The 24,352-nt window shown below is 37.6% G+C and overlaps 1 long non-coding RNA gene across 1 annotated transcript in view; it reads right to left on the reverse strand.

The window, feature by feature from the left end:
- The window catches only part of LOC139180234 (uncharacterized), a 338,096-nt gene that overhangs the window by 107,882 nt on the left and 205,862 nt on the right, over nt 1–24,352 (reverse strand). The window contains exon 2 of the long non-coding RNA XR_011564571.1: nt 17,135–17,183. This is a non-coding gene — a long non-coding RNA (uncharacterized lncRNA). The remainder of the gene's footprint in view (nt 1–17,134; nt 17,184–24,352) is intronic.

Here is a 24,352-nt window from a genome sequence, read left to right on the forward strand (position 1 = left end):
ACCATAAAATGAAATAACTGCCTACCTACTAGATTTATTGTGAGGATTACAGTTATTAAGAAAGGTTGTTCATGTAAGTGCTTGACATACATGTTCGGGCTAACTTGCTTCAGTTGTATCCAACTCTTTGTGACCCTAAGGGCTGTAGCCCACCACGTCCTCTATCCATGGGAGTCTCCAGGCAAGAATGCTGGAGTGGGTTGCCATTCAGGGATCCTCCTACTCGAGGATTTAACCCATGTCTCTTATGTCTTCTGCATTAGCAGGTGGGCTCTTTACCACTAGCACCACCAGGGAAGCCCGCCTGACATATGATGTCTCAATACATGCTAGTAACTGTAATTACTGCTGTTGTGGTGGTGATGATTATCTTGCTGTGTTTTAGAGGACCTGCTAGACAATTCATTTAAGGGCAATATTTGAGTATGCTTTAAGATATCCTACTGAGTTATTGTAGAGGCTGCTTAGAGACATATGACTAAAGTCTAGGGATGATTCACAGCCTGAAATATGGAACTGACAAGAATTAAAATGAGGTAACAGTTCATATCATAGGACTGAATATCTTTTAGTAGAATGAGGTAAAATAAAAACAGAAGAAGTCAAACTTCTACTTTGTTTACACAATAAGAGTGGTTAAATCACAATCACTAGGAATTGAGACAATCTACAATGGAAACACTGAGAGACTGTATTTTCTTGGGCTCCAAAATCACTGCAGATGGTGACTGCAGCCATGAAATTAAAAGACTCTTGCTCATTGGAAGAAAAGCTATGACAAAACTATACAGTATATTTTAAAGCAGAGACATGACTTTGCCAACGAAGGTCCATCTAGTCCAAGCTATGGTTTTTCCAGTAGTCATGTACAGATGTGAGAGTTGGACCATAAAAAAAGCTGAGTACCAAAAAATTGAAGCTGTTGAACTGTAGTATTGAAGTCTCTTGAGAGTCTCTTGGACTGCAAGGAGATCCAACCAGTCCATCTTAAAGGAAGTCAGTCCTGAATATTCATTGGAAGGACTGATGCTGAAGTTGAAACTCCAATACTTTGGCTACCTGATTTGAAGAAGTGACTCATTGGAAAAGACCCTGATGCTAGGAAAGACTGAAGGCAGGAAGAGAAGGGGACAACAGAGGATGAGATGGTTGGATGGCATCACCGACCCGATAGACATGAGTTTGAGTAAGCTCCGGGAGTTGGTGATGAATAGGGAAGCCTGGTGTGCTGTGGTCCATGGGGTCACAAAGAGTTGGACACAACTGAGCGACTGAACTGAACTGACTCTTATGCAAGGAATACAGAAACACATAAAGAAGGCTGAAGGCTGAAGAATTAATGTTCTTGAACTGTGGTATTGGAGAAGACTCTTGAGAGTCCCTTGGACTGCAAAGAGATCAAACCAGTCAATCTTACAGGAAGTCAAGCCTGAATATTCATTTGAAGGGCCTGTGCTGAAGTGAAGCTCCAATACTTTGGCCACCTGATGTGAAGAGCTGACTCATTAGTAAAGACCCTGATGTTAGGAAAGATTGAAGGCAGGAGAAAAAGAGGATAAAAGAGGATGAGATGGTTGGATGGCATCACTGACTCAGTGGGCATGAGTTTGAGTAAACTCCAGGAGATGATGAAGGACAGGGAAGCCTGGTGTGATGCACTCCATGGGGTGGCAAAGAGTTGGACACAACTGAGCAACTGAACAATAATGTGCCAAAGTAGTAGAATCCATTTCTTAAAGGGGCCAAGATACTAACTTTTTATTTACCCTTAAGAATTCAGGAGTTACGGTTACTGACTAGTCGGAAACCCCCATGTAACTTTACAGTTGACCCTCAGTATCCAGAGTTCAGCACCCACATATTCAATCAACTCTGGTTGTGCAGCACTGTGGCACATACTGTAGTACATATTTACTGAAAGATATCCACATATAAGTGGACCCACATGGTTGAAATGTGTGTTGTTCAAGAGTTAACTTTAAGGTTTCCTGAAGAACTTTATACGGAGTGCTAGTTCCACCATATATTTAATTTAGAAAGTTATAATGACCTGTTATGTTTTCAATGTCCATTAAAAGATACAGAAAGTCATACAGGAATCATGTTTACTAGATTTGAACCAGAATTCCCCAAAGTTATATAAATAAATCGTGCCCTCTTCCCTCTACTATCTATTAGCATTCTGAGGAAGTTATATTACAACTGACACACTTTCTACATTTATTGGTCAGAATCCTTTTGAACTCAAATAGCCAAAGCATGCAGGTATCACCTTATTTTATCCTCTACAAGAAGTAGACAAATGCCTCAGGTACTCTCAAATTTCACTGAAATTTACCATTAATCCCAGGATAGATCTGTTAATTCTTATTTTCTTTGTCTTTCTGGTTAAATGCGAGCTATGACCTTGAACACATCTCTTCAGGCCTACATGGCAGACCTTTGTCTTAAGTTCCTTATCCCTGATGAATCCAGACAAACTGATCCTCCCTCATTTGCTCTGTGGACAAAATAGAAAGAGAAAGCTGAGGCAAATGTGCTAAATTGTAAGGTATGTGTATATTTCAGCATGTTTAAATCTCTGACCTAGAGATGCAAGTCAGATCACACAGCAAGAACCACTGCTTTCTGCACAGGACCAGTCCTACTTAGCCTCTGTCGTGGTACAGGGATAACTGCATTTGCAACTGATTTTCTCTCTGGGAAGCAACCACAGCATCCTTTCTATTCTAAAATTTTTCTCTGACACCTTGAAGGTATTACAAGAAAGCTAGTGTCAACCCTGATCCCTGCTGCTTTGTAGAATAGATTTTCCTTGGAGCCAAGGATAAGAACAACAGCAATGCATGGGAAACATTTCAGAATGAGAGTATTATACTACTCACTCAACTCTGACCGAGCAGATGTAGGGAGAAAATTTATTAAGAAATAGACAATAGAGCTAAAAAGGCCTTCATGTTGCTCAAAATAACAACCACCTTCAAAACTCTCTGGGTTGCATACCCTAGAATTATACAAGTGCTATATTAGCCAAATTGTTTCATAAAAATATAATAAAGTTTTAGAGAGGCATAAAATTTTGCATTACCTTTAGAAACACAAAAAAGTAATCTGGTGCTGCTGTGACAGTTACTACAACTGCGAGTGATGTTATAAGATAGAAGTCAACAACAGTAGTCTTGTTTTTCCATTTCCTAGTGAATTTTCAATACATCGGCATATTTTATTTCAGGTGGGTGTGCACGTGCCTCTGTGGGCCTGTGTACGTACCTAGCCCATATTAAGCAATAAATAAGTAGCACTTGTTATTATGAAAGCTGCTAAAAACTTTAGAATCCTGTAGTAATAGTGTGGGGACCACTTTGAAAAGATATGAAGCTTTGTCACTGTCAAGTTTATTATGGAATATTGTTAATAAAGGGATTTTAAAAGTTACAAGGAACTAAGGCAATACAGTCTTGCACAACAAGTCAAGTTTAAATGCTATAAGGCAGATTTGAATATCAGATTCATAGATTGGTCTCAGAAGCATTTGATGTTATTGACAACTATATCTTTAATAGATTTCTTCATTGTTATTCTAAATATTACCACAAACTAACTCCAAGTAGTCTATGTGATTGAAGTATGGGAAAACAAGCACCTTGACTGCATTTGGTAAATTATATAATCTGACAGTCTTTGACACAATAAAACCTCAAATGCCTTCAGTATTCAAATCAGTAAAGAAATAATGATCGCTAGATTTTTCTGCAACTATTTACATGGTAGAACACAATGAAGTGGTTTTCAACCTAATGTGTTATGATTAGATTTGTGAGAATCTCTCGGGTGTGGTAAGTGGGGGTGGCAGCGGAGGGTGGGGGGTGGGGGGGGAGGGGGGTAGGGGGGAGGGGAGGGGGGAGGGGAGAGGGGGGGAAAGATTAGAGGCATGCCAACCAAAATTAGAAATGCTTTTTGGCTTCATTTAGTTGATTTAAAGTAAGAAAATTAACAATACTTATTTAAACTAAGGCTTACTAAACAGAAAGTCCAGGAACAAGCCTGGTAATTAAATTAAAAAGAAATAAGTTTTATCAGATAGAAAAAATGTGGTTAAAAGTAATAGAAAAGCCAACTCAAATTAACTTGAATAGTGTGGTTATAATATACTACCTCGCAAAGCCATAGGTCCAGAGGCAGAGCCACACCTGGCATCATATTGCCAGAATGTTCTCACTTCTCTGTGATTTTCTTCGCGCTGTTTCCTTCCTTCCATTTGCCTCATTTTCATTTTGCTAGCAAGATGGCTGAAGCAACTCCAGGAATCACATTCAGATAGTACATGAGTGCTAAGGCACTTCAGTTGTGTCTGATTCTCCGTGGCCCTACGGACCATGGCCCACCAGGCTCCTCTGTCCATAGGATCCTCCAGACAAGACTCCTGGAGTGCGTTGCCATGTCCTCCTCCAGGAAATCTTCTCAACTCAGGGATCTAACCCACGTCTCCTGCATCTCCTGCATTGGCAGATAGGTTCTTTACCACTAGCGCCACCTGGAAAGCCCCATATTTCAGATAGAGCAGAGGTATAATGAGATCATCTTTTTTAGTATCCTTTTATGACTGAGAAAAACCTTTTCTAGAAGCCCCCACTCCTGTTTTTCTTCAATTTGTCCTCAAGTTTCATGGAACAGAATTGAGTTGGTGAGTTACATGTTCACACCCATAGAAGTCACGACAAAAGGAATGGAATTACTATAATTGGCTTTGACCAAAACCAAACTGTGTATAGGGTACTGCTCCCTGATATAGCATCACTGAAAAAATGGAATTCTGGTAGCATGGAAAGAAGAAGGAGTTGATGAGTAGTGAATCAACAATGTCTGCTATCTCCTGTCATAAAAAGTCAACTAATATTTATCAATGTTGGAAAATAGTGCTTAATCTGGAAAGCTCTTTCTCCCTTTTTAAGAGGTCTATTTTTCCTTGGATATTTTTTTCCTTCTAAAGCAGAAATGTTGATAGTGCATGGAAAATTCAATCATATATAACCATTCTAAGATAAAACAGTATGCATGTCAGTTTCTGCCCACTACTTTAGTTGTGATATTATGAGAAATGTAATAGAAAGTTAAGGCAGTGTAATATATAAGACCTCAGTTCTATGCAAATAATGGCTATTTAATTGAGTTCTATCTGAAATTTAAGCTGAGATATGGCTCTTTTTTTTCCAAGTTGTTAACTGAAATTTGTTCTTCTTTAACTTTTCCTCACTAATCATCTTTAATCTCAACCCACTACTCCCTCTGACATATTAATTAACATGTCCTCTCAAATGGAAAATAGTGAATGAACTCAAAATCAAGTTGACTTATTAACAGTGACTGTACATGGAATTTGAGAACAATGGTAACATATATTCAGATTTCTAATATGATTTTTGGCTATTTGAAAAGCAGTATTCCTCTTGAGTATGCCCTAAAAGCATAGTGACATGTGTAAGTGATTTATTTGATATTTCAGTGTTTATGATAGAATAGCCTCCCTGATAGCTTAGCAGCTAAAGTGCACACCTGCAGTGCAGGAGACACAAGAGGCATGGGTTCGATTCCTGATCAGGAAGATCCCCTGCAAGAGGCCATGGTAGCTCACTCCAGTATTCTTGCCTGGAGAATCCCATGGATGGAAGAGATTGGCAGGCTACAATCCAAAGGGCTGCAGAGAGTCAGACATGACTGAGCAACTAGGCGCACAGTTCAGCAACAAAATAAAGATGCACAGTAATATCTGAATATGACTTGTATAAAGTAATTCACTTCAGACTAAATAATATTAACTCGAACAAAAGGAACAACATTCAATAACAAAATATGATTCGGGGAATTACAAGAAAACGTAGTTAAGATGGACAACTGAAGATAGGAAAGAAGAAGAGAGGAGAAACAAAGGAGAGAAGGAAGAATGGATGGAGGAAACGGGGTGGGAGGGAGGAGGAGAAGCAGGAGGGATTTCATTTAGTTATGTCAAGTTAATTGTGAAGGTGCTCTGGCACATAAAGTTTGATATCATGAAGCCTCACTAAATTGTTATTTGTATATATTTTGAATGCTTGGAATCAATCAATCAAATAATAAATAAATTGTTTCCCCCCAAATTATCCACTGCATTCATATTTCTTACTATTCAACTGAGATTCCAGATTAGAAATAAATAACTCAAATGCTGATAGTGAAAACCAGAGCGAATGAGAGGGAAATGAAGATACCACTTAATGTGCCAGTTTCCTGATCACCGTCAAATAAAATTATAGGGCAAGCAACTGACCACAAAGTACAAAAAGTATGCAAAATATCTTCATACAACAGGATCTCATTATTCATCACTCAGTTAATTATTCATTGTCAAGTTCTTTCTTCCTCTTTAGTTAATGTATTCCTCTAGTAGCTTTAATGATCACTCATATCTGCTACCTCTATTGTCCCTCAACCTACTATGGGCTTTTATCAATTTCCAAGACATGTAGTATTGAGAGAATAAAAAAGGTATTGAGATTTAAATACCATGAAATACTATTAAAAATAGTATTTAGATCAATAAAAAAATTTTTAATCAGATAATCAAAAAATATCTGATTAGAAGGACAGAGGCTTCGTGTGAATAAAACTTATACTCTCTATAAAGATGTCTAGATTATTAAAAGATCAGCTTTCCAGTCAATATTTTTTTTCATTTTTTTTTCCAAGTAATCCATATTACAAAGGCTAAGCCCAACTGCAACTATGTGGTTGACAATTAAAAAGAATGTTTCAGTGGAGACAAAGTAAATAAAATGTCTGAAAACACCTTGGAGGAGACTTTTCCTTTGCCTGACAGCTGGCCACATCTGAAAATATTTGGTTTTCCTCAGTGTCAAAGGGATGCCTGGAATGTTTTATTAATGAATCAATCATGACGGCAAAATCAGAACCTGGAATTTATTTTACTACACTAATTGTCCCTCTGAAAAGCAGTTACTGCTCATTTTGGTGAGCTCATAAAAATTCCCTATGTACAGAAAGGAGACTATTTTGGGCCCAAACTGTTGGTCTATTGTAGCATAAGTGTTTTATTATTTTACCTGAGGAAGAACAGAAATAAAAAACAAGTTAAATACTGATTGCCTCTCATATAATCCCTGCCTTGAAGTCACAGACCATGACCAGGATAAGATACCTAAATATACTCTTAATGGAATAGAGGGAGATAGATCGTTGCCTGGAGGAGAAATAGATTAACTGTGTGTACATCAGACAGGGCACAAAAGCATAAACTCAAATTCTGCATAAATCCAAACCATTTCCAATTAATATTAGGGCATTCAGTAGATACTCTGTGATATCAGGAAAAAACAAAGCTTAGCATTTATTTCTTCATGGATAGAAACCATATTTTCCAATAGACATCATATCTTCTGAAACAGGAAAGATTTGCTTGAATAATCATACAAGCCTTGTACTCACTCTAGAGCACTATATGTCTGATTGACAATTTAGCTTATGTGAGGAAAATCTGGGCATACTTACGAGGCAATCCTATTTCCATACTGTTTATCATACTCAGGGCAGTTTAGGGCACAGAATGATGACAAGCAGCCAGTTAAACAGAGATTAGTGTGCTAGTTGAGCAATAACTCAAATTCAAGTGAACCTGAGCCCCTAAAACCTAAACTACCAAATTTACTCTATCTTTTCTGCTCTGGTTCATTGTTCAGTTTTAGGGAGAAGAAAGCAAACTGAATCCTCAGAGCATCCCTACTGAAAAACATGAATTGATTTGAGTTTTCTAATATGATGTTAGCCAAGACTTTTCTGACTAAGGTTTTAATATTCTCAGTACTAGCATAATAATACCTATTATATGAAGAAATCCTTCTCATGGGACTTGAAAAATATTTTGGATATTTGAAAGCTTACAGTGAATGATGTTGGATTCATGACCTCCGAAGAAGAAGATTTAGCTTCTGGACCAGGGGCCAGGCTTGATCATTCAAGAGCTTTTGCGTAGCAGAGTTTTATTAAAGTATGAAAAGAAACACAGAAAGCTCCTGACATAGGCATCAGAAGGGGGATGGAGAGTGCCCGCCTCGCTCGTCCTAGCAAGGGAATTATACACTTTTTTAATTGGTTATTATAATAAATCAAAGAAATATCTCAAGGCTGTAAAGATCTTACTAAACCCACTCCCACAGTCTACATTTTAAGATGATAGGATTAGAACTAACAAAAGAAAGATCTTACCAGACCCACTTGCATAATATACATTTTAAGACAACAGAATTAGTCAGAAGGTTTTCAGAAAGGAGAAGCTGTCCTCAAGCAGGATACATTGTTGTTATATACACTTAGCATAGAGTTAAACTGAGTTGTTTGTTGTGTAAGCATCACTTCTGGGCTTAAAGAAAAAAACTTTTTATGTGACTAAGGAATGTAGGGGGATAAAAGGCATTTGTGCTTTACTCCTCCTTGAGAATTCCAGACCCCTATCTCCTCTTTGAGAGCCCCAGACCCCTTTCATCTCCTCAGGGACCCTGGACTTCTTATCAACCTGCCTAGGAATTGATTCTCTCATAGTCACAGCAACTATTTTAAGAGTGCTAACACTACTTGATCATGCCAGGCTTGCTCTCTGGCACTTGGAGATTTCATGCAGCTTAATGAACTCAACCAAACCAAAGTTCAAGTGTCCTTTTCCAAAGGAGTTGTAAAGCAGAGCAAAGTAGACTCTTAAACTCATGAATCTCCACTTCAACAAGGGGTCAATGGAGAGTTCTACCTGACATCTCTGCATGGCTAACTCATGCATCAAGAGCCAGAAGCAATATCATTTTTGGAAGGCAGCTATGCTAACCACTATAACATTGACACTTCAGCATTTCTTAACACTTTCCACTGTGTCTTGTTGCAACCATATATACTAGCTATTAAATGTGCTGTAGATGTCGTGTTACATTTTGGTGCGGAATACTTTAAAATAAGCATTACAGTCTGAAGCCTAAAATAAAAAGAGCAACTTGGAAAGGAGCCTGACTGAGAGTCAAGAGTGTATAATAACAGACTTTGTAAACACATCAACAGGATTTTGTATCTTGTCTGGGTAACAGAAACACTAAGCTACCCACCAACCACTGTCTACAGTGAGTAGTCATAAAGCAGTTTTTCAGATAGGATTACTTCTGATCCACAGTTGTAGTTATTTAAATTTTATCTAAGGAAAGTTGTATATGTTTATTTTATCATGGGCAGGGTAAAAGTGATGCTATCTTTCCTTCTATGTAAATTATCTTAGTTTATTTTTACCTTAAAATTATTATTCTGATAGGCTATTTTGTAAAACACCAGTTCAGAAAGATGATATAACCAGAACTTAAGTGGCATCAGGAAAATCCTGGCCCGAGTAAACTGGAACTGAATTCCAAACATAACTACGTAGGGCAAAGGCCTGAGATTTCTTAAGTTGAGCAAAGCAAGAGCAAATTTATTTCAGTAGTAGAAATTATAGAAGAGAAGGCCTTAAGATTGCTCAAAAGTCATAAATCAGTCCAGAGAAGCAAAAGCATAGGGAAGAGACAGATCAAAGCTGAGACAGGATGAGTCCAAGATTCAGGAGGAATAGCTCAATCATCAGTGAGTAATCAGAATAAATGTAGGGGAGTCTATAACTCCAAAGGTGTTATAAGAGGGGTATTTCAGCAGGGAGGTTATGAGGTAGTGATCTTGGAGAATCATACATTTTGTTTATTTCTAACATTTTTCACTATTTTTCCTTAATGACTAGGAAAAGTTTTAGACAGCAAACAATAAATGAATATCAAGCTTTTTTTTCTTTCTTTTGATTTTAGCTAAAGTTTAGAGTTCATATATGGGATTAAAGTTAAGTTTTGGATTAGATAGGTTCACTTTCTATTAATAGTAAATTTTTTAATCCAAAGATATCTGCAAATCTCACTAACTCAACTAGAAGAATCTTTTAATTAATCTAGAATGAATCTGAACAGTCACAATAAAGATTAAATAATTTTGACCAAAATTTTGAACCATTTTGTATCATTACTACTGATCAGCAGTAACACTTTCTACTCTTATTGACTTTTTAAAAATATTGTATTCATTTTTAATTGAAGGATAATCACTTTACAATGTTGTGTTGGCTTCTGCCACACATCAATAATGCATCAGCCATAGGTAAGTATATCTACCCATCTATCTATCTATCTATCTATCTCCCCTCTCTCTTGAACCTCCCTCCTACCTTCCACCCTCCAGGTTGTCACAGGGCTTGAAGTAGCCTGGACACATATACATTACCATATGTAAAATAGATAGCCTGTGGGAATTTTGCTGTGTGACTCAGGGAGTTCAAACACATGCACTGTGACAGCTCTTACTGGCTTTTTAAATGTTGGACTTAATTTGAAAATGTGTTCATTTAATTCAAAACATATTGCTTGGTGCTTACTATGTGCTTCATGATGTTCTATTATTGTATGTGCCAGGGGATAAATAAATAAGAAACACCAATATTTTTGGCTCCTGGAACTAATATTCTAGTAAGAGGAAAAAGAAAGAAAGGCATAATATATTATTAAAATATATTATAGGTTCTAAGGTGATAAATACTCTGAAAAAAAATAATGGGATGTGACACTGTGGAGAATGCACAATAGACATCATTGTGAAGGCAAAACTTGAATAAAGGTTTAAAGGATGCAAGCAAGTTAACCAGATGGATACCTGGGGAGACTGTTTCAGAAAGAGGGAACGAATGAGTGAAAACACCCTAAGGCAAGAGAAAACGAAGTGTTTTCCAGGACAGTAAATCACTCCCAGGTCTGAGCACAGTGAGCAAAGGCAAGGATGGAAGGGCAAGGCGAGGAGGAAGCAGTGCGAGCAGGTCATGGAGGTGCGGGGAGACCACGAGGAAGAACAGCTTCTGACTGCATGAGGGTCATGGAGGTGCAGGGAGACCACGAGGAAGAACAGCTTCTGACTGCATGAGCTGGGCACTTACTGCAGGGTTATGAACATGGTCAGATTCGTATTCTAAAAGGACTGATTTTTTTTTAACAGTCAATTATTCTATTTTCCAGACCAAAGAGAAAATTAGAGGAAATGCTTTAGAGGGAGTGAATGACTGCTAGAAGGATCGTATTTATAGAAGCCAAAAATTGGCAGTTTAAAAGTGAGATATAAGAGGGAACGTCATCTAAAAAGGTAAAAACAAAAGCACATGAGTACCTCTGGACCACTAATTGTAGGGGAAAATAATTTTTGATTATTCAACATCTACTAAAATAGAACAATAAATATCCAGTCTTTTATTTATAATTTTATATACTCATATGATTCCACAACACTATATTTTAGCAGATTGCATTAAGTATTATAATAAATGATTTTGAGATATTATAAAATTATAGTAGATTATAGATAGCTGCTTCTTTTTTGACAAGAATAAGAAGCAAATTTGTAAGGCATTTTAGGCTTAAAAACTACTTAAATAGAAAACCGGAAGATCTTTCAGTGCTTAAAGGTATAGATTTTAGTTTTCTTTACATTTTCTTTTATGGAAAAAACATGACAGTAAAAGATAAATGAGGTGCTGATATATCAGAGTGTGTTGGTTAGATTTGCTCCACATGAAGCTTGAATGGGAAGAATATAAATTATGTGAGTTGGCTTATCTTTATTTCCATCAGAAAAATGATAATGTGTAATGTGTTCTTCCCATATTCAAAGTGCAGGGTGGGGGGTGGGTAGTAAAACAGAATGAGGTTTCTGAGTGCAGTAAGACAGAATTCCATCCTGTTTCAAGCCCCCCTTGTCATCTGAAGTGCGGACCTGAATGACGTAGAAAATGAATCGAAGATTCCACATCTCTTCAAAACCCAAGTTAGCATTCCAAAAAAATCATATGACCTTAAATGTTTTGTTCAGAAATAAGTCACATCTAACAAGCAATGACAAAAAGTCTCCTTTCACTGGGAATCAAACTTCAGCAAATGCCAGTGAGCCACTTAGTAGAGGCTAGACTATTTTGTGCCCCTCTTCGTATTCTTTCTGTTAAATGCAACTGTTTCTTTGGAGGCTTAACCACATGCCAGATTTGAAATGGTTGTGATCAGGCATTTTAGTTATTGGTGCAACTATGCCTTCATAATTCAAAAATAACGGAAAGGATTATTTTTCCTAGAGCTTTCCAAAAGAAACACCTTATCACTTAGATGAAGTATGGAAAAGTTGAATTCTCAAGCCAACAAGGTTATAAATGTCCAAAGGACTGAAAACAGGATTATAAAAAGCAACTTGAATCCACGCTTTTATATTGTGCTTGCCACTACAAACACTACTTTTAACATGCTGGCTTTATTTTCTGGCCTTATTGTTATGATACAAACCTTTGCTGTTTAGACATCTATTAAGAAGTCAATCCATATTTTTCTGGCAAAATATATGAAAAATAAAGTAAAAATATAACCGAAGGGAAGGGTGGGGAGTTTAAAAATTCACTAAAGTTTTTTTTTTTTTCTATAGACTGTCTATTCATGAAATAATTTACTCACTCCACACCCACCATTTCCAATGGTGCAGTAAAATTGCTTTTAGAGACCATTTTCATTTAATCTGAAGGGTATTCTTTTTGATATGTGGTACTGTGACAGCAAAGATAAACAGCTAAGTTTTAGCTGTCTCATTTGCAATTCAAGATTTACTATCTTGTTCAAATTAATCATAATGTAATATTGACAGAAAGAAGGGACCCATCTCAATATGTCTCCATATATCTCTCTCTGGGCAGATTCAGTACCCTAAAAGTTTTAATGCGTGGCCTCTTAATAAACATAGATTCCTTTTCACATAACAGTGTCTGCAATACTTCTGGTATGACTTTGAGGCTGTGACACTTATGTTAGAGTTATTTCAGCTTCTCCCATCACAGATATATCATCAATTTTGTACTTGTCAAAAAAGACTGGAGTCCCAGCGGGTCCAATGAAGTGTATTTTATTGTAGAGAAGCTTTCCATGATCCCTCAACCCCTGCTCCTCTCCACATAATTTCAAGGGATATTATGAAATGAACCAGGACATAGTAAAGGCTGGGCTGGCTTTATGAATGGGCAAGTAGGGATGCAAATTAAATAGAAGAAAGACAAAGAAGACCATCTTGTGTTTAAAGGTCATACTGTTACCTTATCATGCTATTTCAAACTCAAAATTTAATTTAGATTCCATAGAACTTCTACCTCAAGAGTGCCTATAAAAATCAAATACCACTGAGAGTATTAGGAACATAAAGTTAGAATAAATGTATTTCAAATGATTCCTAGAAGAGTCTGCTGGAATAGAACAGAACAACTTATATATGTTGATAGGGCTGGGGGAGCCCCTTGGACTGAAAGGAGATCAAGCCAGTCAACCCTGAAGGAAATCAACCTGGATATTCATAGGAAGGACTGATGCTGAAGCTGAAACTCCAATACTTTGGCCACCTGATGCGAAGAACTGACTCATTTGAAAAGACCCTGATGCTGGGAAAGATTGAAGGTGGGAAGAGCAGGGGATGACAGAGGATGAGATGGTTGGATGGCATCACCAACTCAATGGACATGAGTTTGAGCAAGCTCCAGGAGTTGGTGATGGACAGGGAAGCCTGGTGCTGCAGTCCTTGGGGTTGCAAAGAGTTGGGCATGACTGAGTGACTGAACTGACTGAGGGCTGGGGAAAGCTACTTGTGGTACTGTTATCTGTGAGACATACTGGCTTCTTCAGGAGAACAGTGATGCCCCCAAACAACTGGGCAGAAGGGAAGAAGGCAGGCTTCACTCACTCCAACATTTGACCTGACTCCAAATGTTGGGTTACCAATAGCTAGACTGGTTCAGTCCCAGCTACAACTAAGGGATGGTAGACATGATTCTGGTTAATTGTAAAGGGTGCAAACTGTCTACTCCTAAGAAACTCTCAAATCACCACTTCCTGAGCAAAATATTAATATTTACTTTTTTCATTCACATATTCAAACATTAGTATGTAGGCAGCACCCTGAAAGACAGAGAAATGAACAGCACATCCTTTTTAATGAACTTAAACTTCAGTGAAAGAGATAAAGCCAAAAATGTAATATGATGTAGAAAGTGATTGAGAGAAGTAAAACATGCCATGACCATGTATAACATGAAAAAGAAAATTTTGACTCTAAGACTGAAAAATTCTAATGGACAAGGTGGCCTTTGAAGTGGGTTTTCTTTAATTTATTTATCTTTAGTTGGAGAATAATACTTTAAATTATAGTGTTGGTGTCTGTTATGTATGAACATGAATCTGCGATAGATATCCAGACACTTTTCAATAGGCAACACAGGAGACAGCAATGGTCACTACATCTTGAATGAATAAATGACAAATGTGTCATAGAAAGGGCACTAGATGGGGGCAGTGATGTGGAGACTACCTCCAAGTTCTGCTATATTTTCTAGGACAAATTATCTAACCTCTTTGAGTCTCAGTTTTCCCATCTTCCAAGTATGAGGACTAGATTGGGTTGTCTTTAAATTTCTTTCTACCAGTACAACTCTATGAAGGCATGGAGTTCTTGTTTGATCTCCAAGTTTCCTGTGGGGAAACAGACTACTCTTGATAATGTTTACTGAAGTGGCAGAATTCCCCAGTGGGTACTGTGGTTATCTTACCAACCTTCCATTCCACCTACCACCACTCCATTCATTTTGCTCAGCAGCCAGGGAATTTGGGTGGGACTTACTTCCTCACCAGGTCCAAGGGTAGCTCCTGATTTCCCACTACTTTTTACTATTAAGATTGTTTCATCAGTGTTTCATTATCTAACTCTATCCTAAACCAAGACCAGGCACCACTGTGCTCAAACAAATTAGTCCAAAGCTGAGCACCTTTGAGATGGGCCAGTGAGAGCAAATGTGGGGCATTTGTTCAGCAATTGAAGACAGTGGCCATTTTCTCACACTGGATGTGCAGACAAAGCTGATGGACATTGTATGAACACAGGATAACATTTTAAGGATGAAAATGACCGACAAGAGATGGAAACGCAAGTAAATCAAGAAACATAGAGACAGTTCTCCTCACACTTTGACTAACGTCCATCTATTCTTGGACTTTTTTATTTGTAAGCCAATAAACCACATTTACTTTTAAAGGTATGGGAGATTGGTTTTCTATATCTTTTACTGTTCTTAACCACTAACCACATTTTTTAAACTTTTATTTTTGTAAAGTGTTTTTTTCTAAACCAGTTATGCTAACCAAGTACTAAGTCATAAATTCATACACATAAAACATACATATTATTAACTTAGATGGTTTATAAAAACTTAACAATATTCCCCCCAAAATGCTATGACTTTCTTCGTCTGGATTAGAAAGCACTATTACCTCCATACTAAGAGCTTTAACAAGAGAAAAGAGTTTAAAAGGATAAAAAAAAAAAAATGACTTTTCCCTGGAGGCTTTCAATCATTCTCGTGTAATTTTAGTCCAAGATATTTTTGGTACCATCCTGTTTCTGTCTCTTTAAAACGTGAACTCCAATTCTTTTGTTAGGGAATGTGAGGATTTTCAAGGATCAAAAAGAATAAGCAATAATTATTGTAGACATTGTATCCACAGCCTCCTTCTACACCTAAGTGGGTGCTGGCCTTATTTGGGATGGTCAGTGTCAGAGTGGGAATAGGATCTCAGGTGAACACATATCCCTGTGACAGAAGGCTTCTGCTTCATGACAGCGGCAGAATGCTCTGACTTAGGTCCAGTTATTTGTTAACAGTTGATGTTACCATCAACATATACACAAACCTGGACCAACTAAATGTTTCTGGTTTTTGAGAAAATCCCCTACATCAGTTTTTAAACTTCGATTTCATAGATTATGGAGAAAGACTGAGAATCAAAGAATTCAAAAATTATTCAATCAAGATTATACCATTCCATCAGTGGCTGCAGAGGAGGAAACAAAGATCCCCAGCCTCTGGCTAAGGGTTCATCCCTCCCCACCATTCCATTATTCCTAGTGCGTGAACACTACAACTTTCACTGTTTTTGAAGAAACAACAAATGTTTCCTTGCCATCTTCCAGTCAACAAAACAGTTTTTACAATTAGAATCATGAAAATATAGCACTGGGACTTGGAAAGAGACTTAAAGATCATTTCATTGAAAAATTTCCCCAGCAAATTATGTTTCTAGACTCCATTTGCTAGATTTTTTTTTTAATTGCTTGAAGAAGGTAGTCTTGATTCTATGTAATAAATGCCTGTAGGGCTGGGTGGAGTGTCATGAAAATTTAAGTACTAAGGAAATGTTCGTTCTTGGCAAGTATTCTCTTATTTTTAACTACAACATTTGTATGTATTAAAACCAGAGATAAATTTAAAGAGCACTATTTTGAAAGTATGCTCCTGAAATGTTTACTGACTACATATAGAATGCCTTTTTTGAATTACACAGAGAGATTATTGTCTATAACTACATATTTGAGATATGATTATATATGAAATAATACTTCTCTTGTCTATCCTTAGTTTTTCCTAATTTTGAATTTCCACTGAAGAATCCAGTAGGAAACTCCCTTGTAATATAGGAGCCTATAATACTTATTTTGTTTTGGTGGAGAGTTTTAATCACGTATCATACCCCAGTATAAGAAAGATTTAAATTACCTAGTTTGAGATTTCAGCTGACCTAACAGTCCTTTCTTTGTTACCAGAAACAAATACTAGGTATTGTAAGCTCTGAGATAAAAAATGCTCAACTATATACAAGTCTTAAGATATTCTAAAATACCAGTGAAGCTTTGAAAAATTAGTCAACTTTTTGGTAGACTTAGTATATCTGTGTGGGCAGTTGCAATGATAAAAAGTCTTGGCTGGTTTTGCACTCTTTTCAGACTGATTTTGAATGGATAGTGACTAATTGTTTTAAAACTTATTGAAGACTACAATCATACATTAGATAAAATTTTATAGAAACAGGCTTGGTTTCTCCAATTTACTGTAATTCAATAAGCAGAATGGTATGTTGGAAAGAGAGCAGACATTAGACCCGGACAGATTTGGGCTGAAATCTTAGTTATAACGTTTACTTACTGACTTTAGGGTCAATTTGCTGAACTATTCTGGCCATCTGCTTCCACATCTATAAAAGAAGAAGAATAGGATTTACTTCTCAGATGTCCTTTCAAGAATTAGAAGTAATACATTTAAGTTAAAGAGAGTCAGAAAAATTGCTCTTAAAAATACTAGTTTTCCATTGACAATGATAGTTTAATGAGTCATAGGAAGTCAGACGACTCAAATATTTAAAGGTCATATCTGATTTTTTCAGGCACTTATTTAAAAACAGATTCACTTTCATTTTTGCAATATCATTCATTATTAAAAATGTATCTGACTATCTCACCTGCTTCAGTAATCAAATAGGGATAACTGTAACAAATCAAATTATTTAGTGATGAAAATGAATCAGCACTTAGGATTTATTCAGTGTCATATGTTGGCATGGTCTCAGTTACTTAGAGCCTCCATCACATTACTTTCACTTAGTGAAAAAGCTTCTAAGCACTAACACAAAATAACAGACTTATTGTCAACCCCAGATGAGAGCTTATTCAAATTCACTTAGGTAAATGGTATCGTAATTAAAGTACTAAGATAAAAAAGCTAGCTTATAAACTGAGAATGCCAGTGGTTTTGCTCCCTTTGTCATTTGTATTTTGAACAACATTTTAAAAATATACTGTTATAAGTATCACCCGTCACTTGGAGAACTTTGTGTTCAAATTGGCAGGGTGTTTGATACAGCACTGAAAACAGCATTGTAGAAATGTTTTCTGCTTCAGAAAATGCCATGATGTGCTTATAACTGGTTGCAGGAGAAGAGAATGAATTGGTTCCAGTTTCTGTACATTTTTACTTGTTAATAAGCTTCTCAATGGTTCTTCTTTTTTGTACGTTTCTCTTTTCATCTTTCTTCCCTATTGCTCAACCATATTGTCGACTATAAAACAAAACATTTTATATGCCAGCAAATGTAGGATTAAGAAGTAGGAGATAATTTTAGTATAGCAATTGTTTGGCTAAGGTCTTGCCACAGTGTGATATGAAGCAAAACATAGTAAGAGAAATCACTTAAACATAAGACAATTATTAATAAATCAGGAGAAATCAAGTGTGTGTGGAGAGGTTAGATGTTATGTATTCTGTTCTCAGATACATGGTTTATTACCTGTGTAATTGCTCTACCATGTAGGACATGCATTCGAGCAAACACTGTAAATTATTACAAAGTGTGTACAGCAAAACCTCTTCATAATATTTCCCTACTTAATGATTTTCCACATGTGGAAGCCCCTGATTTACACACATGTGATCCTCCAGGAGTGGGGCTTGAGCCAGAACCATACTAACGGTCTATATTCAGTCCTCAGCATACGTTAGTGATGCATGAGAGTTTCACGTGGGATAAAGCTGAGCCAGAGGACCTCAAGATGCACGCAGTCTAACGGAAGGAAGGGAGAGTAAACAGCTTACTGTCGCCACCGCTGCTGCTGCTACCTCTAATAAAAACAATCGAACCTTCCCTTTAGCAAAATGTGACTCTGAGAAAGTTGCTTACTTGAACCTCAAGTTTCATTATCTGTAAAATATGGATAATAGCTGCTTTGTAGAATGGTTTTGAGGGTTAAATGAGATATATAAGAAGTATTTAGCATTGTTCCTGAAACAAATAACTCAGTGACTAGGTTCTATTTATATATTGCTCTTATTACTCATGTTAATTTTACTATTGGAAGTATTTTGCTATTGTGTTTATTTGCTAGGTCATGTCTGACTCCTTTGCAACCCCATGAACTGTAACTTGCCAGGCTCCTCTGTCCATGGGATTTCCCAGGCAAGAATACTGGAGTGGGTAGTCAATTCCTTCTCCAGGGAATCTTCTTGACCCAGAGATCGAACCCACATCTCCTGCATTGCAGGCAGATTCTTTACTACTGAGCCACCTATAATGACATATTAAAAAAGTGTTTATCCCCATTTAGCTCATAGACTAGTTAGTACATTAAAATACACTGTCATATTAAAAAAGTAATCTTACCATACACTACATATGATAACTATAAATGAATGCCAGGTAATCTGTCTTAAGGATATTTTTAGTAAAGCAGTTATCCTACAATTAAAAATAAACTAAAAGAAGATAGTTTTATATACCTATTTCTCTCTAGGTAAATAGATGTTAGTATGATATTCCTGTTCACAAAAAGACCAAAGGAAAGTAAAATATGGTGTGTCCCATTTCCAGCTTCCATGTTGGGTATTATATCCATTTCTCAGTGCAAAGGTTATAACACGTTCTAACAACTACATGTCCAATGTAGACATACCTAAATATACATGACAATTTTCAAAAGCCATAATCAATCAAGAGTCTAATGTCTAATCAAAGATACACACAAGGACCAAAGTACCTGTATAACATATCAGGAATGTTGGGACACTTATCAAGTGTAGTTTCGTCTACAAGATTTTAAAATACAGACAGTTATTGAAGGTGTCTTGGCTGTCCTTTTACTCTTTGTTGACACAAAGAATTAAAATCTGCCATCACTGTAACTTTTATCCCTAACTTCATGGTGATGAGATCAATGACTACCAGCGAGACAGCTTTGACCTGGACTGTCTAGTCAAGGCTATGGTTTTTCCTGTGGTCATGTATGGATGTGAGAGTTGGACTGTGAAGAAGGCTGAGTGCTGAAGAATTGATGCTTTTGAACTGTGGTGTTGGAAAAGACTCTTGACAGTCCCTTGGACTGCAAGGAGATCCAACCAGTCCATTCTGAAGGAGATCAGCCCTGGGATTTCTTTGGAAGGAATGATGCTAAAGCTGAAACTCCAATACTTTGGCCACCTCATGCGAAGAGTTGACTCACTGGAAAAGACTCTGATGCTGGGAGGGATTGGGGGCAGGAGGAGAAGGGGACGACAGAGGATGAGATGGCTGGATGGCATCACTGACTCGATGGACGTGAGTCTGAGTGAACTTCGGGAGTTGGTGAGGGACAGGGAGGCCTGGCATGCTGCGATTCATGGGGTTGCAAAGAGTCGGACACGACTGAGCGACTGATCTGATCTGATCTGATCTGACAGCTACTGTGACTGTGATGCTGGTTTCGTGCTGAGGAACACTGATTCCAGCCTGCCAGCTGCATCAGAGGAAATTTTGAATTGCTGAGCAGAAAATGATCTATCCCTTTGATAAGTAGTTAGGACACCTGGGGATGGGATCATGACAAAAAATGTCTTATTGGCAAGTCATTGTTGAGTTTGAGGCAGAAAGGGAGGTCTTGGAGCTCATTCCAAGTATCTGAAGATAATGCCTAGGTTTCTAAGGGCCCGTCCTCACAAGTGCCACTCAAACATGTTGGCTGAAAATTCCCCTAGAGGGACAGAAAATGATATCTTCAACTTTTTAAGTGGAGTGTGTCCCTTAGTAATTACATGTATCATAGAGAATAGAAAATTAAGTATTACTACAAGAATGCTGAGAATATAGTGGCATAAAACTTTGTTTCCTAAAACTTTGTTTCTTATTTTAATAAGTTACAGGTTTTCTTTAAGGGTGGGATGATTTTGGAGAATGGCATTGAAACATGTATATTATCATATATGAAATGAGTCGCCAGTCCAGGTTCAATGCACGATACTGGATGCTTGGGGCTGGTGCACTGGGACGACCCAGATGGATGGTATGGGGAGGGAGGAGGGAGGAGGGTTCAGGATGGGGAATACGTGTATACCTGTGGCAGATTCATGTTGATATACGGCAAAACCAATACAATATTGTGAAGTTAAAAAATAAAATAAAATTAAAAAAATACAAGACATTTTTGTATTTTTAAAAGAAAAAAAAACAAATACCATATTAAAGCATAGATGTAGAATCTAGAAAAGTGGTATAGATGACCTTATTTGCAAAGCAGAAATAGAGACACAGACAATGAGAACAAATGCCTGGACACCAAGGGGGTAGGGGAGTGGCAGGATGAACTGGGAGAATGTGATGGACAAATGTCCACTACTATTATAAATAGGGAACTAATGAGAACTTACTGAATAGCTCGGGGAACTCTACTCAGTGTTCTGTGGTGATCCGGGTGAGAAGGAAATCCAAAAAAGAGGGGACATACGTTTTCTAGGTGGCGCTAGTGGCAAAGAACCCACCTGCCAATGCAGGAGATACAAGAGACGCAGGTTCAATCCCTGAGTTAGGAAGATGCCCTGGAGAAGGGAATGGCTACTCACTCCTGTATTCTTGCCTGGAGAATCCCATGGACAGAGGAGCCTGGCAGGCTATCGTCCATAGGGTCACAAAGAGTCGGACAGGACTGAAGCCAACTTGGACTCATATGTGACTGTATACAGCTGATTCACTTTGTTGTACAGCAGAAACTAACACAACGCTGTGAAGCAACTAGATTCAAAGAAATAAAAATACAAAGATGAAGCAGTAATTAGGAAACTTTTTTTTTTTTTTGCACTGGTTATATAAACTACTTTTGAAGTTTTTAAGAAATCTGGTACACTATTGAAGATGTTTACTAATGTATTGGATGACAAAAAATTTTTTTTGAAAAGCTGTATTTGTCTCTTGATCATTTTGACTGATTAATTCGTTTCTGTTTGTTTTGATGAGGGACAAGAAGACGGTTGTGTGATGGTTTTATTGATAGAATGAGAAGCGAAAGAAATATAAAAAATTAAGAATGTGCAAATATAAGCAAAGGCATTAATTTTGAGGAAAAATGCTTAATTCAGTATCTTAAATATATTTTCTCCACTTGAGTAAAGATATCCAGTAATTACATACTGCACAAGAGAGCTATAAATCAGCATAGAGCTGAATCTTTTTAAGCTGTAACTCTTTAAAAATATTTTAGCATCATTATTATATTAAAATTATGTGCTAATGTATTACTTTGGGGGGGACTGGAGCTCCTAATATAATGAAAAAGGCCATGGTTTGCAAGTATTTAGAGGAAAATAAATAATTACATCAACTTTAAAAATGTAAGGAATTGGAGAAACAGACCCCACCTCCTGGTGGCAGAAGCAACCAGGGGGCATCACAAAGGGGCAGGCATACAGCAGTTTTCTTCACTGGAGGCATATCTCATTCACAACACTCTCCATGGCCCTCTGCCCTAGTAGTTCCCATGGTGCCCTTCACTGCCTGCCCAGCATCTCAGTTCAACATGCTACTAAGGAATCATGTAGGACCAAAGGTGGGCAACATGGGAAGCAGAGGGCAGGAGTTATGGTAGTAACTGAAGAGTTATTTGTCATTGTTTTCAATCCAAATCTCTTTTAAAAAAATCATAGATCTATGTTGACCTTCACATAGAACAAATTCAGTCAAATGGATCAAAGACTTAAGAGAAAATAAACTCTGAAAAGTATTCCATTAAGGAAGGCATGCGGGGAAGTAAATGCCTATATTGTAAAGATAAAATACAAAATTTGCACTTAGAGACACCTACATTGAACATGGATTTCACAAATCAATACTTCATGCAAACCTTAGAATACCAAATATTGTCCCAGCTACCTTGTTCATGCTTTTCTTGTTTCTTTTTAGGAACAAAAATATTTCCTGGCTCTAAATAAAAACCAGTTTGCATCAGGAAAAAAATTCAAAAAGCTTATTTTCTTTGTTGTGATGAAACAAAAAGTTTTCAAATTGTTTTATAAACAGAAATAAGTAGCAGATAGGATAGTTTTTGTTGTTGCTGTTATTGTTGAAACTGAAAGAAAAAATACAAAGAACGAAGTTGCTAACAAAATTTCCGAAGATAAAGAAATACTAGGTATCAGGGAACAGCTTAACAGTAGCTTAAAGGAAAACTGATGATAATGGTGGTTCCCAGATCCTGAACAACTTCTGCTGTTCTGTCCTTAAACCTCAAGCAAGGTAGATGTTGTACCACTGGGAATGGCTGCTCGAGAATCTACAGTGGCTTCCTTTGAACCAGTGAATCAAACCCCTCCTTGTGGAAACACAGGAGCCTCCCTAGGAGCTCCTTCTGGAAGTGTTCAACCTGGTCTGTCAGAACTTTTCAGAAGCAGCCCCCATTCAGTTCAGGCAACCATCTTCACACTCAACATCCATCAAGCTTCCACCCTCTACCTGCCTGGGATCATACTACTCCTCCCTGGAATATGTAAGATGCCCAATTTAATATTCTAATTATCCAAATCCTATGCATTCAAGATCTGCTCCCCTGGAACACCCTCTATTAAATTCTATCTAACTATTCTAGGCAACACTGAACTTCTCTTTCCCTTTGGGAACTTTTGGAGTTGATCGTATGCAATAATAATTATTGGGGCTTCCCCAGCGGCCCAGTGAGTAAAGCATCCACCTGCAATGCAGTAATACAGGAGGTGCTGGTTCGACCCCTTGATTGAGAAGATCCCCTGAAGGAGGAAATGGCAACCCACTTCAGTATTCTTGCCTGGAGAATCTCACAGACAGAGGAACCTGGTGGACTACAGTCCATAGGGTCATAAGAGTCAGACATGACTGAACGACTAAGCACAGTCTACCAATAGCTGGCTGTGTAGCTTTTTCTTAGGGAAATTTTAGAATTGAAAACATGCAAATATTGAAAATAATAATTACTAGAGAAACAACAATGGCTGTTACACTGGCTGCTTTTTCTGTACTAGGAAGGTGGGGGATGTCAGATTTTGGTTTCCCCACTTCTGCTCTTTGTCATCCCTATTTCCTACTGAACAATTAACTTGCCTGGTGTGTACAGCCTAGAATTGAGGAAAATTCCAAGAGACTGTCTTCCAGTACAAAGCCGAGGAGCCAGACCTTTCTCTTCCTTGTCCCAGTACCTCACAGGAAACAAGCATATACTTCTTACTGGAGCCAGTGATGCAAGGACTAGCAGAATGCCCGGAAGTCATTTATCCCAGCAGCGGCAGGCGGCGGCGGCGGTATTCTTAGCAGACGTTCTAGTCCTGTTCAGCTGTTTCCTTCTGCTTCCTGCTTCTTGTCTCTGGATATTCCTGGTTCTTGACGTTCCTCTTTCTGCTCTGGATAGCCTTCCACTTAAGTCTGTGAATCCCCTGAAACTTTTCAATAACCTGCTTCTCTTCAGTGCACCTGAACTTCTTTCAGCTCTCTGCAGCCCAGACTCATGGTGCAGTCACACAGTGTAGACAGCATGGATGCTGTGTGTGCAATCCCAAGTCGCAGATACCGGCCAGAGAAAAGCTACTTAAAATTTTTTTTCCTGT

This window comes from Bos indicus, chromosome 27 (assembly GCF_029378745.1).
Source record: "Bos indicus isolate NIAB-ARS_2022 breed Sahiwal x Tharparkar chromosome 27, NIAB-ARS_B.indTharparkar_mat_pri_1.0, whole genome shotgun sequence".
Lineage (NCBI taxonomy): Eukaryota > Metazoa > Chordata > Mammalia > Artiodactyla > Bovidae > Bos > Bos indicus.